Raw genomic sequence first — 16,981 nt, forward strand, 5'->3', positions numbered from 1 at the left:
CGACGGAATAAGCGCTACTCTTTCATCGTACGATGACGCAGAATATCTGCATGGAAACATCATATATGTACTTCGGTACATTAAAATAATACATATGAAATGCGTAAATCACTTTGTGATTTAAGACGGCGCTTATTCCGTCGGATCCCGGCCAACCAGTCACTCATAACGAGTGTACCTTTATAGGACTCAGACCAAGAGGCATAAGATTGAGAGAGTTTAAGAAATCTTAATTTCTGTGTTATTAGGTATATATCTACTGTGTAAAAAGTCTTGCTAAAGTCAATTAGCGTCAATAAAGTCAACTTCTATGCATCAGAGGCCTCACGAATATTCTCATTGACCTTTAAGAGTGCTTTAGTTGTACTGTGTCTATTCTAAAGTCCGACTAAAAATTGTCAAGTAGGCCTAAGTCATGCTCGGTTAGATAACAATACGTTTCAGAACTTTCAGTAAGACGGGGAGGTTGCTTATAGGTCTGTAATCACTCGGACATAAAGGAGTCTTAATCTTGGGAAGATAAAGGCTTTTTTCTATAGGGATGGGTAAGTGGAAGTTATAAGTCACTGTTGGCAGTGTTATCGGGAGGATTTTTTTGCAGTAATTTGATGCTTATTTTATATCATTCTTCAGATTTAATAGTTATCTGTTTTATTGCCGTTCTTACTTCAGTTTCTGTTACGTACTTACTTATTTACAAATGGCTTTAAAGGAACCCGCAGGTTCATTGCCGCCCTCACATAAGCCCGCCATCGGTCCTTACCCTGTCCAAGATTAATCCAGTATCTATCATCATATCCCACCTCGCTCAAATTAATTTTAATATTATCCTCCCATCTACGTCTCGGCTTCCGCAAAGGTCTTTTTCCCTCCGTCCTCCCAACTAACATTCTATATGCATTTCTGGATTCGTCCATACGTGCTACATGCCCTGCCCATCTCAAATGTCTGGATTTAATGTTCCTAATTATGTCAGGTGAAGAATACAATGCGTGCAGTTCTGCGTTGTGTAACTTTCTTCATTCTCCTGTAACTTCATCCCTCTTAGCCCTAAATATTTTCCTAAGAACCTTATTTTCAAACACCCTTAATCTCTGTTCCTCTCTCAAAGTGAGAGTGCGAATTTCACAACCATACAGAACAACCCGTAATATAACTGTTTTATAAATTCTAACTTTCAGATTTTTTGACAGCATACTAGGTGACAAAGCTTCTGAACCGAATAATAGCAGGCATTTCCCACTTACATTCTGCGTTTAATTGCCTCCCAAGTATCATTTATATTTGTTACTGTTGATCCAAGATATTTGAATTTTTCCACCTCTTCGAAAGATAAATCTCCAATTTTTATGTTTCCATTTCGTACAATATTCTGGTCATGAGACATAATCATATACTTTGTCTTTTCGAGATTTACTTCCACACCTATCGCTTTACTTGCTTCAAGTAAAATTTCCGTGTTTTCCCTAATAATTTGTGGATTTTCTCCTAACATATTCACTTCATCCGCATAGACAAGAAGCTGATGTAACCCGTTCAATTCCAAACCCTGTCTCTTATCGTGAACTTTCCTAATGACATATTCTAGAGCAAAGTTAAAAAGTAAAGATATTAGTGCATCTCCTAGCTTTAGTCCGCAGTGAATTGGAAAAGCATCAGATAGAAACTGACCTATACGGACTCTGCTGTAAGTTTCACTGAGACATATTTTAATTAATCGAACTAGTTTCTTGGGAATACCAAATTCAATAAGAATATTATATAAAACTTCTCTCTTAACCGAGTCATATGCTTTTTTGAAATCTATGAATATTCTGTTACGTAACGAAAGTAAAATTTGTCCCTTATCCGAGAAGGGGTAGTTTGTAGCCAATTAATGGCTGCTTTTCTGTTTCGTCCATCGTCATTACCTGACTGTTATAGAGTGCTATTTTAATCTTTCAAGAGAAAAGTGGATGTTGTTTACCTGAGTTCTGGAATTTTCTAATCCTAGTGTACGCATGTTTCTCCATAGTTTAGCTTTGGGTGAACCAGTGCCCTGTTTTTAAATGTGGTGAAAATGCTTGAGTTTGATGTTGCTTATAGCTTGAGTAGTTGTGTAAGTGCCTATAATAGTCATATAAGATATGTCTTATTCTGAATGTACTTTTTATAAGCATTATTTCTCTCTATCATCATGAAACGTATTTCAGAAGTCATCCTGGGAGCTGGATCCTGTCTAACGTGTTTTGATTTCAGAGAAGCGTGTATGTCTTAGAAATTAGTAATGTATTCGGTTAGTGTTTCAACTTTTTCGTCAACAGAATGCAGTGTCCATTTGAATTACAAGGAATTTTCAATACGTCTGTCTGCAGTTCTGTTTCATCAATACGTTTAAAGTCATGGTATTTTATAGGCCTAAATTTCGATTTGAGCGTGAGAGACTTCAAAGAATAAACTAGCTATAATGTCATGGTTCGATATGACTCAGGTTAAAAAAAAAAAAACATTAAATATCGTAATGTTCCTTCTCCAATACATTCGACCGATACCCCATGGAGATGAGTACCTTACCAAACCACCACTGTTATACGAATGCATTCCAGAATGATCAAGTGGTGAACGTTGGCCGGGCTTATCCAAAGAAAGTAAAGAATTCCATGGCAATCCATCAAAGAAACGTCATCATTTCATTACGCAAACCGAGTTTAATGATTTGGTGAGAGATTGGATTTAAGTAAATCGAAAGCTGAAGTCCACACCTGTGGAGTAACGGTTAGCACGTCTGGGCGCGAAATAAAGTGGCCCGGGTTCGAATCCCGGTCGCGACAAGTTACCTGGTTGAGGTTTTTTCCGGGGGTTTCCCTCAACCCAATTTGAGCAAATGCTGGGTAACTTTCGATGCTGGACCCCGGACTCATTTCACCGGTATTATCACCTTCACCTCATTCTGACGCTAAATAACCGAAGATGCTACTTCAATAAAAATCGAAAGCTGAATTACTAAGTTCTAGATTCCAAGCGTGGAATTTGTTGGCAGCAAACGCGAAGACTTCTTCATTCAGAGATCAACATAAAGAATTTGTTTTCTTCTCACGTGACAAGGATTTAGTATTTGGCAACAATGCCCAGGGTCTTATGTGCGCTCTCAACGTAGTGCACGATCCTCATGAATGGAGACTTTTTATTGACTCTCCAAAGATAGCTTGAAAGCTGCACTATTTCACAATGACAACTTACTTCCTACTGTTCCAGTTGCTTACTGTTCTAAAGAAAGGAAACTTACGGCACAGTATGAAAGAAATTCTTAATTCTATTTCTTATTGTCGGTGTCAGTGGTAGGTGCGCTTGTACTTGGACTGCAGTTATGATATATGGAATGATGTTTTTATGCTAGTTGGACAACCGTGCAAGAAGTAAATATTATACTACGTAGTAGTAGTAGTAGTAGTAGTAGTAGTAGTAGTAGTAGTAGTACCAGTGGTAGTAGTAGTAGTAGTGGTGGTGGTAGTAGTAGTAGTAGTAGTAGTGGTAGTAGTAGTAGTAGTAGTAATTTTATTTTCCTGGCAGAGTTAGAGCTATAAGATCTCTTTCACCCAACCAGTAGTGTAGTCGTAAATAAAATAGTACCAAGGCACTTCGCGAAAAGATTATTATTATTATTATTATTATTATTATTATTATTATTATTATTATTATTATTATTACTATTATTATTAATAAGGTGAAACCACGACAGTTGAAGCAGTAATTAGGAGAGGGAGAGACCGATTTATTAGCGAAGTGATATCTCCATATTTCTATTACATGTATTCGCGGGGATGTTCTGGCGACTTCGTTAGAATTAGCTTCCCCACACAGGTGTTTCGACACTTGTCAGCATCGGACAGATTTAGGGCCACCTTGAGCGGGGTTTCGTATAGACTCGATGAAGCATAAAAGCCTAAAGTCGGACTGGACCCGTGGGAAAGATACTGCCAAGCTTGGGTTTTCCAAAGAACGGGTATTCTTGTGAGATATACAAACTAATTTGAGGTTATGGGAAATCCAAAGTCTAAATTTAGAGATGACATATTTCGCGCCCAATAAGAAGAGATCTTGGTCCAGCTTATGAGGTCACTTTGGACCAATAGGGAATAGATTTTAGGCCGGTTAAGTGACGTAGTTTTTAACCAATAGAATAGTTAGTTTTAGCGTAGGATAGGTTTTTATAAATAAGGGTGACGGGGAGCGGAGAACAATCACAAGATCTCATCGTGTCGGCGGCCCTACATACAGGGCACAATCACTACTCCTTTTCGTGTCGACGGCCCTACGTACAGGGCAGAATAACTACTTCGTTTCGTGTCGACAGGATAACTACTTTTCTTCGTGTAGACGGCGCGACATCTTTTTTTTTTTTCCGTGTCGGCGGCCCAACTTAATAGTCTTTCTTCCGGCGAAGACCCGATAGATAGAACTTTGTCATCGGCGAGACCGCTCGTCAACGTTTAGGAGCTTCGATCATTGTGTACTGGGCAGAGTATTGAATTTGTAGTATCGGATAGAGCTTATCCAGAGCTGCCATAGAGTCGATACAGTGCGACCGACGATTGAATTATAAGTCAGCCGGAAATACATACTCTAGGGTTTACCAAGTGAATACGACAATAAACTTATAGTTTTGGAGTTTACACTGCCTTTTATATAAGTAGCCGGCTTGGTATTATTCCCGACATCATCCTATACCACAACAGTACCTCGGCTACCCTGAGTGAATCTCACGCAACACCGAGACGCACCCACCCTCTAATGGCGCCCAACGTGTGGTCACAATAACCACTCACCCTCAAATGGCGTCCAACGTGGGACCTCAATAACGACATCCACCCTCACAGTACACTCTTCAAGGAACCGCGTATAAAACGCGTAGTACTGCGTATTAGACTGGTACCGGTATTGTAATAATAATAGTAATAATAATAATAGTAATAATAATATTATTATTATTATTATTGTTATTATTATTGTTATTATTAGGGCCTAATACCACTACGATACACATCAAGAAAACTTTGGAACCAACAGAGTTTTATATATTACCTTTCTTTAAAAAAATCTATGTTGTCCCACTGGTTGTATAAATACCGTTCCACTCTATTGAAGTTAATCGTGTTGCTATGGTTACCAGTTTTAATAAACAAACTATTCTTTTGCGGGATTATGTATAACATTGCAGAGTTTAGTTCTATCAATACATAATAATATTAACTAGTTTTTCCCTTAAAATAAAGGATATTGAAGAGATTCTGACGACAAGGTTAGTAGCAATAAATGATCGTATACGCATTATCGCTTTATGTGAAGCTTTATGTTGGTGTTAGCCATAGTGATGTTGGAAAGACCTGAAAGCGTTATGTGAACACGAATGGAGTAGCAGATATGCCCCGTGAAAGTCGTCCGAAAGTAGCCACTCAAGCTGAAGACAGATATTTTGGGCGTCTAGTTCGTAGGGAACCAAAAACCAATGCTTCAGTGCTTTCCTTTGTACCACTGAGAAGCACATAGGCACCAAACAATTAGAAATCGTCTTCACGGCAGGAAAATGCATCCCTGTTGATGCGTTATGTGACGAAACAAGATACATTAAGTATCAATCAAAACATTCATAATTTTAGACAAGACACAAGTCAGATCTCCATCTATATCTACCCTTTGTTAGTCACAGTTGTTATTAAAAGAGTTCAATACTCATGTCTTCAGTTCTCTGCCGAATTAGCCTAATTATCTTAAAAGTCTGAAGGGCCATTTAAGCTACTATATTGTTATTTTGCAAATTATTTTGTATTCAATTCCTTATGCTTAATGCGAATCTACAAGACCATTCCCTCAACTTCACTTCATTTTAAAGTCAAGCAATACAAAGAATTTTTATCGCCATTGAAAATATTTCCCTCTCGGCTGGTTTCGAACTCGCGAATATTGAATCCAGTGGCACAGACAGTATCCACTAGGCATAGGATTAAAATTTATATCAGTAAAAAATCGTCATAACTATTTTCTACTTATGCAAGAATATCGGTGAAGGTCGCTTGTTCGATTCCGATTAGATCATAGATTTTCCCTATTTATTTAAACATTTCCGCCGCTCGATGGCGGTAGGTTATTTCAATCTTTAATAGAAATGAGTATCAGGCAGTTTTCATTCTTGGTGGTAAAGGCGGTAAACACGTATAGAAGACGTTCCTACTGGTACCAATACTGATTGTGTGCAAAGATGGGAGTCTTAACATCTGAGCCTCTACGGTCTGAATGCAGATAGATTTATTCCTACGAAGGCCTTAGTTTTTTATACAAGGACATCATTTTATTTTTACTTCAATTTTTATTGTACCTGAGTTTTTGAATGTACTTCCCTAACACCCCTTCTACTAATGAAGTTCAACCGTCCTCCACACTGATCCAAGACCGCATATACAGTCATAGTAGTCTTACGATCCAAAAATATGTTCGCGTTTTCCAGTGACGAAAGAGCTTTCAATATTGAATCATTTTCGCACAGGTACTGTCGTTCATTTGCGTACGTCGCATCCCTGTTCCCCCCATCAGTTTCTATTCGCCTCTGTGTAAAGGCTAGTGGCTGGGCTATCTTAGCTCTTTTCTAACAACATTAATTTCTGTTAGGAATTGGACGTCTACGTAATATTATACAATTGTTTTTAATAATTTAAATAAAAGGGCCTCGTTAAGTAATTAACTGTCACGTGATTTCCCCCCTTTCTGCGACCCTGCGACATAACCACTTGGACTGAATTAGATAGCATGTCTAAGTAATTTTATCTTTTCGGATCGGGCAGAAGTGAAGATTCAATCTACAGTACGTAAAGTACTCTTTTATAGAGTAGGTACAGAATTATTTCAAAATGAGTTACTAGTACGAAGGACTAAATTGGTAATTGGAATCAGGCACAATCGTCTATAGTGCGATAATAGGCACATTAGAACTGAAGCCTGTATCGAAATGAACGGCTACCATTTTCTAAAATGTGTTTAAATATCCATATTATGATTATTTTTCATTTTAACTTTATTCTCTATAGTGTACGCTAATGTGCTGTAGACACTGTAATATACACTGCATGGTGACTACGTCCGCATGGACAGCTCAGTTCGTAAGTAAAAACACTCATTGTTAATACTGTACTGTATTTTGATTAAACAAAAACCCAATGAAAATTATCAAACTCAAAATCGCGATATTTCCTAGTTTACATAAATGGATGAACTACTTTTCTTCCCTCCTATACCTAGTAAAGTGATTTGCATGTGTTTTACACCAGTATCATCGGACTTCAGTCGTGGAACAGGGGTAGCAAACGTGTTTCCGGTCTCAACTGTTGATTCAAAGGTATAGCCAGGTTAATATTAGAAATGTTAGTAAAAATAAAATGATATCCCTGTATATACAATGAATTACAGTCTATGTAATTTATATACTCTTAATTAATAGACTTTTCAGTGTAAATATCACTAAAATGATGAAGTACCCAAAGGTGAATTACATTATTTCATTTGAATTTGTTAAAGCATGATGCAAGAGTGAGAAATTCAAATTTTGTGGCAGATATGCTTGGAAAACGAACAATGATTGACACTTAGGCGTCGTTGCCATACATTCGAAACCCAAGAATGAACAGAAGATATTTACCATTGTGTTATGAAACGCTTAGAGAGTTCCTAGTTAGAAATGAAAGTTGATCATCATTTCCTACATTGAACGTAATTAAAGTGAAACATTATGGCGTTAAAACGGATTAAAAAGTTTTTATGAAGACTGTAAAAGCACAAAAGTGCTAATGACAAACTCAAGTTACCAATGACGACAAGAACAAAACCTCCTCGACTCGGTTTGCGCTTCATATAATGTAGATACTTTACACCAACTTTAACAACCAGGGAATAGAGTTTTGAAATATGCGTCAGTGGGTTGAGAAGGGAGAAGGGTGCACCTTGGATTACATAACCATGCAAGGCTTGATGTTTATTCATGCTGTTGTCAGGGTCCATATCCCTACAGTAGACACCGCTTGTAGGGCAGCTCTAGTTTGTGCATGCATGCGTGAGGCTCAGGCTTCTAAACATCTTTCAGTAATGGATTGCTGTGACTTCAGAGACGTTCAATTATACTACCAGTTCGTACAAGGCACTTCTGAAAGCGCAACGAGACTGAAAAATGTTATAAACCTCTGTAAAGTGTTTCAATATTGTCTGATATTTTTCCCCCGTACAAGAATGTTCTTTATGCTCGACCATGCCGAAATGTAGTAATTATACACCTGGTAGCAGCCCTTTAATGGACCTTATTAAAGTACACCTATTCATTAAAGTTCTTTTCTTCAACCAATCAGAATACGCCATTGTAGCAATATGAAAGCGCAAGTATCGATTATTCTCGGATATGCAATCGAAAGACAACTAGCGAAACGTCACGGAGGCTGGAAATCCAATATTGTCGCAGAAGGTTATGTTCTGTTACTATAATAATTAGCGTTAATTGTAAGTAATATTCAAATAAATTCAATTTGTCATCTCGTTTTTCAATGTCTAAATCAATTTCAATGTTATATCAAGATTAATGTTCATTTTACTCTCGAGATTATATCAAGGTCGTCGACTGTGTTTCTCGGAAAAAAATCAATACTTTCGCGTCTGCGCACATCTCACAATTATGAGGTAGGCTATTGCACAAAGTCAGTTCCGTTCCTCACATAACAATAACATGAATACTTATGAATAATTTCAAGTTAGAAATATGGTCGAGCATAAAAAGTCGTATGAAACTTGCCTATAAAGGTAATTAAGACGCTCGTATGAAAATTATGAAACTCGCTTGCGCTCGTTTCATAAACATACTCGGGTCTTAATTACTACCATTATAGGCTCGTTGCATAATGTACTGCATAATGTACTATTCTATGCGCGAGTCATGCTCCGATTGCACTTATCTTGTGATGAAATATCACACATTAAAGGAGACATGGTTGAAATGAAATGTGAGACAATCACTAAGCAATTTCACTTTATCATTTTAAGTAGAAAATTGCGCGGGATGGATTATGGGTGGAAGATAAAACGAGCCCGCGTTCATTTAGGCCCATTGAACTACCTGGAATTTTTGACGTGGGCGATAAATGTATGCAAAATTTGTCCTGCAGCCTTTTATTGAGGGCAGGGCTCTATTACTTACGACATAATAGCTTTGCTTCTTTTCCTTAGGAAGTAGTGTTAATGGTTTTATCGATACAGTAATACATCACCCTTGAACGGATTTGAATCCGCCGCCGAGGAGACTGTAGAATACAATAGATAAATTGGACTCTTGTATAAGAATTAATATTAGAGAGAAAATACTCTTCGGCGCCGGGGATCGAACCCGGGTCCTTGGTTGTACGTACCAAGCGCTCTAACCATTGAGCTACGCTGAAGTTCAATCCACAGCACCGGATCGAATCCCTTTCCTCCAGTGTTTTTCCATTTGTGGCCTGACATGTATGTTGAATTTTTACATTAAGTCAACTCCATTATACAAGGAGCGCACTCAGTTAAGTGACTTGGTGGCCGGAATTCCAGAGTAATATCCACTTTTGCTCAAAGAATCTACGTAAAGATTAATTTTTTGGTCCTAGAGAATACGTCTGTTGCTGTAACAATAATAGAGGAGAAAAATTCACTCCGGCGCCGGGGATCGAACCCGGGTCCTTGGTTCTACGTACCAAGCGCACTAACCATTGAGCTACGCCGAAGTTAAATCCACAGTACCGGATCAAATCCCTCTTTTCCAGTGTTGTTCCCTTTGTGGCCGCCTCTAATATTGTTACCGTAACAGACGTATAGAATTCCAGAAATCAAAATTGCCGTCATCGTCACCGTAGTCATCAGCACCTCTTTACTATCAACATCACCAACGTAATAAAATTCTTTACTTAAAGATCCAGTTAAACGACAGGGATTATTATGAGCTGGACGTAATAGACGAGGAGGGAATGAGAATGGCAGGTAAGCATCAGCAGTCGATAGACTTATTTTAGAGCACCGTCACTTGAGTGAAAATAGTAAAACCCAAATTTAGATCACGAATGACAGATAAATACTTTCATGATCAACTACGACTGGCAATAAATGACATAATTCCTGATTTTGAAACTCTGTCGCAGAGACATTCTGAAGACAGTTAATTTTAGGTTGTTATAATGTATCCTATGTTTTCTTATTCTTTCTTCGTTACACGTACTAAACATTTGTTTCTAACCTTATACTGTATAAAATTATATTTAAGTGCTTGACGTAAGGAAAATGAAAATCCGTTAATAAGTGACACAGTTGCTTCACTTCCCCTTCGGGTGTCCGCCTGCCTTCATAGATGCTATGCACGTTGCAGGTTACACAGTGACTCGGCGCACGATCACATTTTCGCCACGGCTGAGATAGACTATTGTTTATACCTAGAAATTCTGTCTAAAATGGGGCAGTGATTAGTACATCTCAACCGAGCGCAAACGCGCAGTATCGTTACTTTACAACATGAATAATATACAGAAAGCTGATCACAGGAATAAAAAACCGAAACGTATATTGTCAATCGAAAGAAAAAAATTGAATATGATGTTTTAATTTATCCTACTATTTTACAGTTTCTGTACATTTCTGCATTCAAACTGCTTTAAAAAGCATAAAAAAAGCATACTGTCCCATTAAGAAAGCATTCAAACAATCAGAAGTAGCAACAAATCATATTTTGTGCATCAAATTTCATTTTACCTTTTCTGTGTCACAAATTTCTCTCAAGGGATATTATATGATTCGATTAGTTGCTCCTCAAAGCTTCGGATATTTATTTTTTTGGCAAAGATGAAAAGTTCAACATTTGTCAAGTCCTTACATCTAGCTTTCATTTAACGTCACATTGTAAGTCTGTGAGTTTAAATTGAAGGTCTAACCGCATTATTCGTACATCTGCTGAAAAAGGATCGACGTACAGAGATAGTAATAATAATAACAATAATAATAATAATAATAATAATAATAATAATAATAATAATAATAACACTTAACCTTTTAATGTTTCATGATTGACATGTAGTATAATGCCGTTTTATGTTATACAACCGTTTTCCTCGTAATACTCGTGAACAAATCATACATTTAATATTCTCATCATATTGGCAGCAAAAAAATGCGTCCTCCGATCCTACTTGAAACTTTCGTTTTTTAGAAATACATGGTTTCGAGAGAGACATTGCGACGATATGCCACTCGCAGGTCAGAGACAAATACAAATGGAACGGAGTTTGACTTCAGTAAGTGAGAGGGTGAGGTTAGGGGAGGTAGGAAGCAAGAGAAATGCATAGCTATCATTGCGAGGCACAATGTGTTCGCGAGTCGCATTTTCGCCACGGCTGGTCTATCTTGATGTCGAAACGTGACTTGTACGCGTACGTACAAAACTTCTCAAGTTGCTACATTAAATGTGTCCGCAGTCTTCTCTCTCGTGTGTATGTGCAAACTGCACTGATAAAAAATGGTAAATTACTATACCAGGGAGTCCATTAGATAAACTAGCCAAAAATTGACATGAACATCGATTTGCACATGTTCCCTCTCGCTATCTGCATACCACAAACTTCCCGTAATACATAAAATTTGGTTTTCCAAAGTTGGGTGTGGGAGAGTTTTCACTCGATAACAATTATAGATCATCAGCATCAGTTTTCAGTAATTTACGAGTCAATAATGTTCGTGACAATCCAAATGATCCTTTCATGCCAGCAGCATGATTCGAGGACGGTAGCTGTAATGAATTTTGAGGGATAATTTTCCAGTGTAGCAGGAAATTCCATTAGGGATTCTCCAACAGATGTGATTGCGCCATAATGGGGCACCAGCTCTCCACCCCGTACAGTGACACATTTCCCGGGTTTGACATAATCGCACCGGTGAATCAGACTATACATGATTTGGTGGATAGATCACCCCATTCGTTCGCGGACAGGTCTTGCACCTATGTGTTCGGTGAAGAAAGAAAGAGGTTGTCTCCGAGTACTTCAGATTTTTGCAGAATGACAATCTTATCTAGTCTTTTTTTTTTTTTTTTTTTCATTTCGTACAATGAGAAAGGGAACATTCTTAACAGGAATGAATGTGCATTTCATCAGTCACTGAGGACGGCTTTCCCACATTAAAATGTCCATGCAATATACAGTTACTTTGAATGTCGCGTAAGTCGCAGATACAAAATCGAGATATTTCAAAACTTTGTTACTGCGTAGTTGTTTGAAGAATATGTTTTTAGTACTCAATTCGAAATAAGAAAAATGGAAGAATTTAACGAGAATTTCTCAATACACGTTAAGAGTACAGTAATTTCGTTGTTACACGGTGGAAAGGTAATAATGACCACTACAAAACTTGTCAACAAGATTGGCAGAATTTTGAAATCACATAGGAAATGAGGGAAGGAAAACAGGTTGCATATAGTTTCAAAAAAGTATGCAAACAAGCATTGTGCCCTCAGACAATAATATACCTGTATTCAAAAGGGGTAACTCAGAATACGAGAAATATTGGAGACCTGCGTAACTCCTGTACTGTTACATGGGTGTCAGACATGGTCTCTCCTGCCAAACTTCGTAACAGTCTCCAAATATGCCAAAGGAAGATGCTGAGAAGGATATTAGGCTTATCACTGAGGGACAGAGTTCCAAACGAAGTGCTACAAAAGATGTCAGCAATTACACATCCAGCACTGCAAGCCACCAACACCAAATGGAAGTGAGGAGGCCATGTTGCAAGACTTAGAGACGGAAGATGGACGCAGAAAGCCACACTATGGGACCCCCGCTTTGGCAAGAGATCACGCGGAAGACCAAGAAGAAGATGGACCGACCTCTTCAGTGAACGTGTAGGAAGCCATTGGTCATGCAGAGCAAGAAATAGGGAATACTGGAAAATCCTAAGAAGACAAGTGAACAGCGACTAAAACCAGTGCGACAGAAACAAGTGAACAATATGAAAACAATGCAGAATGTGAATTAAGTGAACAATTTCAAGCACGTAAACACCTCTTACGCGGAGTAACTCACCGCGTGAGACAAATAGAGCTCTCCCTCTATAGGAGGAGGCCTTTGCCCTTAACGGGACATTTTTAGGCTAATCATTTCATTCAAAAGGGAGCACAAAACCTATAAACTCATTTTCGCGAATAGTATCGTGGGAAAGACAATGGAACGAATAGACAACACCGGATTAAACTGGCGAACAGTAACAATAATGTAGCAAACAAACAGGTTTCAGAAGTCACTGATAGGGATGGGTTATTTTCATTAGGTTAACCGGTTAATTATCGGTTATTTTTGCTGCCGGTTTAACCTGAGAACCGGTTATTTTCATCAATAACCGAACTATCGGTTATTTTTAAAAAATAGTGTCTGATCTCCGTCAACAAATTATTCCCTTGTGTCATTCCTAGATGGAGCATGGGATATTGCTTTAGTTATGTAATATGTCCATAGATGGAAAATAATTTCGACTCCAATTCAACTGACAATCTATGCCTATCTTAATCGCTGACTTCTCTGATTGTGCGGGTATTGGAGCATTTCAAACGGCGGATAATTTCCACTTGTCTGATATAAATGCGCTGGTTACTGGAACATTTCAAATTATCCGTGATTTCAAACAATGTCGTATCTCCTTTTTCTTTAAATAATTTTCTGCTAATCCAGATCGTCGGTACGTGGCTTTCTAACCATCAGGTCTGATAGTTGCAAATACTTATTAAATTATTTTGTTGTACGTAAGTATAAGTTCCACTGTGAAAATGTCCTTTAAGAAAAGTGTTGTTTGGAATTTTTTTACGAAGAAGCCAAATAATACGGGTGTTTGTAATTTATATGGAAAAAATTGCAAAACAGGTGGAGATACAACTAATTTAAAAAATCTTCTTCTTCGTAAACATCCATCGTGCTTAAAGTTAAAGGAAAATGTACAAACTAAGAGAATTTCATGTAGTTTATGATGAAGCTGATTATGTTGAAATTCAGGTAAGGTAATAATTTATTATGATTATTGTCAATATATTTATATTTTCAACTTATTAATATGCACATTGGCCTACATATAAATCATTTCCGATATTATAGAGAAATGTAGCAAATTATGTGTGATTATTTGTAGTGCTATTTATTTTTAATGTTAAGATACAGTTCCACCCATCATTATAACCCTAATGTGAGTGAAGTAATTAGATAACTTATATAAACTGACATTTCATAACCTTATTATATGTTGCACTTTGTTCAGATACATCGTTGATGTTCTTGAGCATCTAATGAAATCCTTTTAACTATCCTGTGGATGGTTTTACAGTTGATTATACATTTTTCTTTGATGTACATTGACAATAACGTCTCATTTTGTTTTCCTGACTAATTTGACGAATTTCAAAGTTAAAAAACCGGTTAACCGGTTATTTTAGATCGGTTAACCTCTTTTAGGTTAAGTTATTTTTAAAATAACCGGTTAACTGATAATCGGTTATATTCCGAGAACCTCCCATCCCTAGTCACTGATAAACAAATAAACATGTAGCACAATTCAGCCAGTTGTTAAAAATGCTATGGAAAATACACACATTCTAACTGCGGTATTTGTAGACTTAAAAAGTAACAATAATGTAACAAACAGGTTTCAAAAGTCACTGATTAACAAATGAACATGTAGCACCAACACAGTCAGATTGTTAAACATATACATTGTTAACTGCGATATTTGTAGATTTTAAATTACCGTATGACTTAATCTGGAAAGAAAGTATCTCACTGAAATTGACAAGACAGTAAATATTAGAAGGAACGTATTCCATATGAAATCGTTCAAAACGACTGCCTCTGGCAGCTGTTTCCGGCTGCTGACTATTTAATTGATAAATAAATTACTTAATTGCTTACCTAAACTTTATCCCTAGCATCAAATGCATTTTATCAGATCTGAACGGAAACGGATAAAACTGAGCCAATAAAAGACTGAACAAATTCTGAACATTGCGTTGGTTTCACTTCAAAAATGATCCAACACAAACAACATGTCTATAACCACTACAAAAATATCACTTCAAAAAATGCATCCAAAATTAAAATGTGATGATATTGTTGTGTCCAAACATGTCATTTTAAATATTGCGGCGAAACATTGATAGAAAATTAACCTGGAATAACTATATGGAAAAAAAAACTGTCTTGCGCATCAAATTCTGCAACGACTTGCTGGAAGTAAATGATGTGCTCAGTCAACTTTAAACATGACGTACGAAAAGTATTAACATATACTGCAAAATTTCAGTCAGTGCAGGACGCAGGAACAAATTGAGGGCCGTTTTCACAAAACTCGTTATTTAGAAAAGTATTTTTTTAGGAGAAACGTTTTCTTAACAATCCACCTCTATCAGTTTTTCCAAACTTATTGTATATTGACGCTTTAAATTGGAATAGGTCAAGGTACTTTGAACATTATTTATATCATATATCATTTTCACAACATATTTGTATCTTTTTTCATTCTTATTATAAACTATATATTATTATGCATTATGATAAGCGCGAAGTGCCAGTCCTTTTAACACAAACATATTATTCAGATGCGAATGTGGGTCTTCTGCAAAATGTTGTCTTCCATATTGTCATAACTTAACCTTATGTCGAGCTTCTCAGGAACATTGCCATCTTGCTCATGGTTTTATCAGTTTATTTTGAAGCATTCTTTCACAAAAAGCCAGGCGCACTCTGCAAAATGTTCTTTCAAATCACATGTTTAGACTTTCATTAGCGTTTGGGTTTTCCTTTTATACATTTAAATTGTCCTACTTGATTGACGTACGATATTGTTTTTCTCTGTGTTAATGTTATATTATGTGATTTCATTGTAGCTGTAACTTTACTTTTAGTTTCTACTTTATTTCATTTCTATATTCCTCTTACATTAATAATATATTATCTGAATTGCGACCTAGCACGAGAGCTGTTCATTCGGTCCTCAAATTTATTATTATTATTATTATTATTACTATTATTATTATTATTATTATTATTATTATTATTGTTATTTGCTAATAATGTTATATTTTATAGTGTAGTATTAACATATTATTACGTGACTGCTAATAACATCGTAGTAATTTAATTGCTGAAACGCTGCACATTATGAGCAGATACCAGTAAACTGTGTAGATACCATATGCTGCTTGCTGATGCTTGTCGTCAATACAGCGAAGAAATGTCAGAAACAGAGGTCTGCATCGGACGTTTTCGCTCGAGCTCCAAGTAGTTCATAGCATAATCCGATAGGTAGCGCACATGCATGATGGGTAAAATTGTCACGAGCGATAAATCCTCGAACGGTAGGCCTATAAGCCGAGCGTTAGATATTCGTTCTTGTTACAGTGATGAACTGTGTAGTAACATCATAGATGTTTATCATTTCAAAACTTTGCAGTGTTTAACTAATCTCTCCATAGTACAACTACAAAACTTGCTTTAAAATGTAATATAAATGTTGTAGGTAAATGTTTTTTTCCCCCCACACAGGAGTGATTTTATTTTTGCCACATATGATAGATGTTATTGGATGTAAATGTAATTATTATAAACGGAGAACACAATCACGATAATGCAAGAACTGTATCAAGTTTTCTAGTAATAATAATAATAATAATAATAATAATAATAATAATAATAATAATAATAATAATAATAATCTCTAATAATTAGTGTATCAATCTTTATGTCTGTAACAGTTGTGCAGCATGATTATTCGTTTTATTATATTTTCTGTGACGTTATCTCTCTACTAATATTGTTATTAATCTACTGCTATATCAATAATATTTTTAAAACGTTTCTACATTGTCGCAGTATATAGGCGGAACACTATGTATGGACCTATGATATTATATATGTGGTAAATCAAATAT

At 36.6% G+C, this 16,981-nt stretch overlaps 1 protein-coding gene and 1 non-coding gene across 2 annotated transcripts in view; one reads left to right on the top strand and one right to left on the bottom strand.

Annotated features, from left to right (window-relative positions):
- luna overlaps nucleotides 1-16,981 on the top strand; it is a 644,320-nt gene that overhangs the window by 538,435 nt on the left and 88,904 nt on the right. The window lies entirely within an intron of this gene.
- Nucleotides 9,371-9,443, bottom strand: TRNAT-CGU (transfer RNA threonine (anticodon CGU)). Its single transcript has one exon. It is a non-coding gene; the product is annotated as a tRNA-Thr (tRNA).

This window comes from Periplaneta americana, chromosome 16, assembly GCF_040183065.1.
Source record: "Periplaneta americana isolate PAMFEO1 chromosome 16, P.americana_PAMFEO1_priV1, whole genome shotgun sequence".
Classification (NCBI taxonomy): Eukaryota; Metazoa; Arthropoda; class Insecta; order Blattodea; family Blattidae; genus Periplaneta; species Periplaneta americana.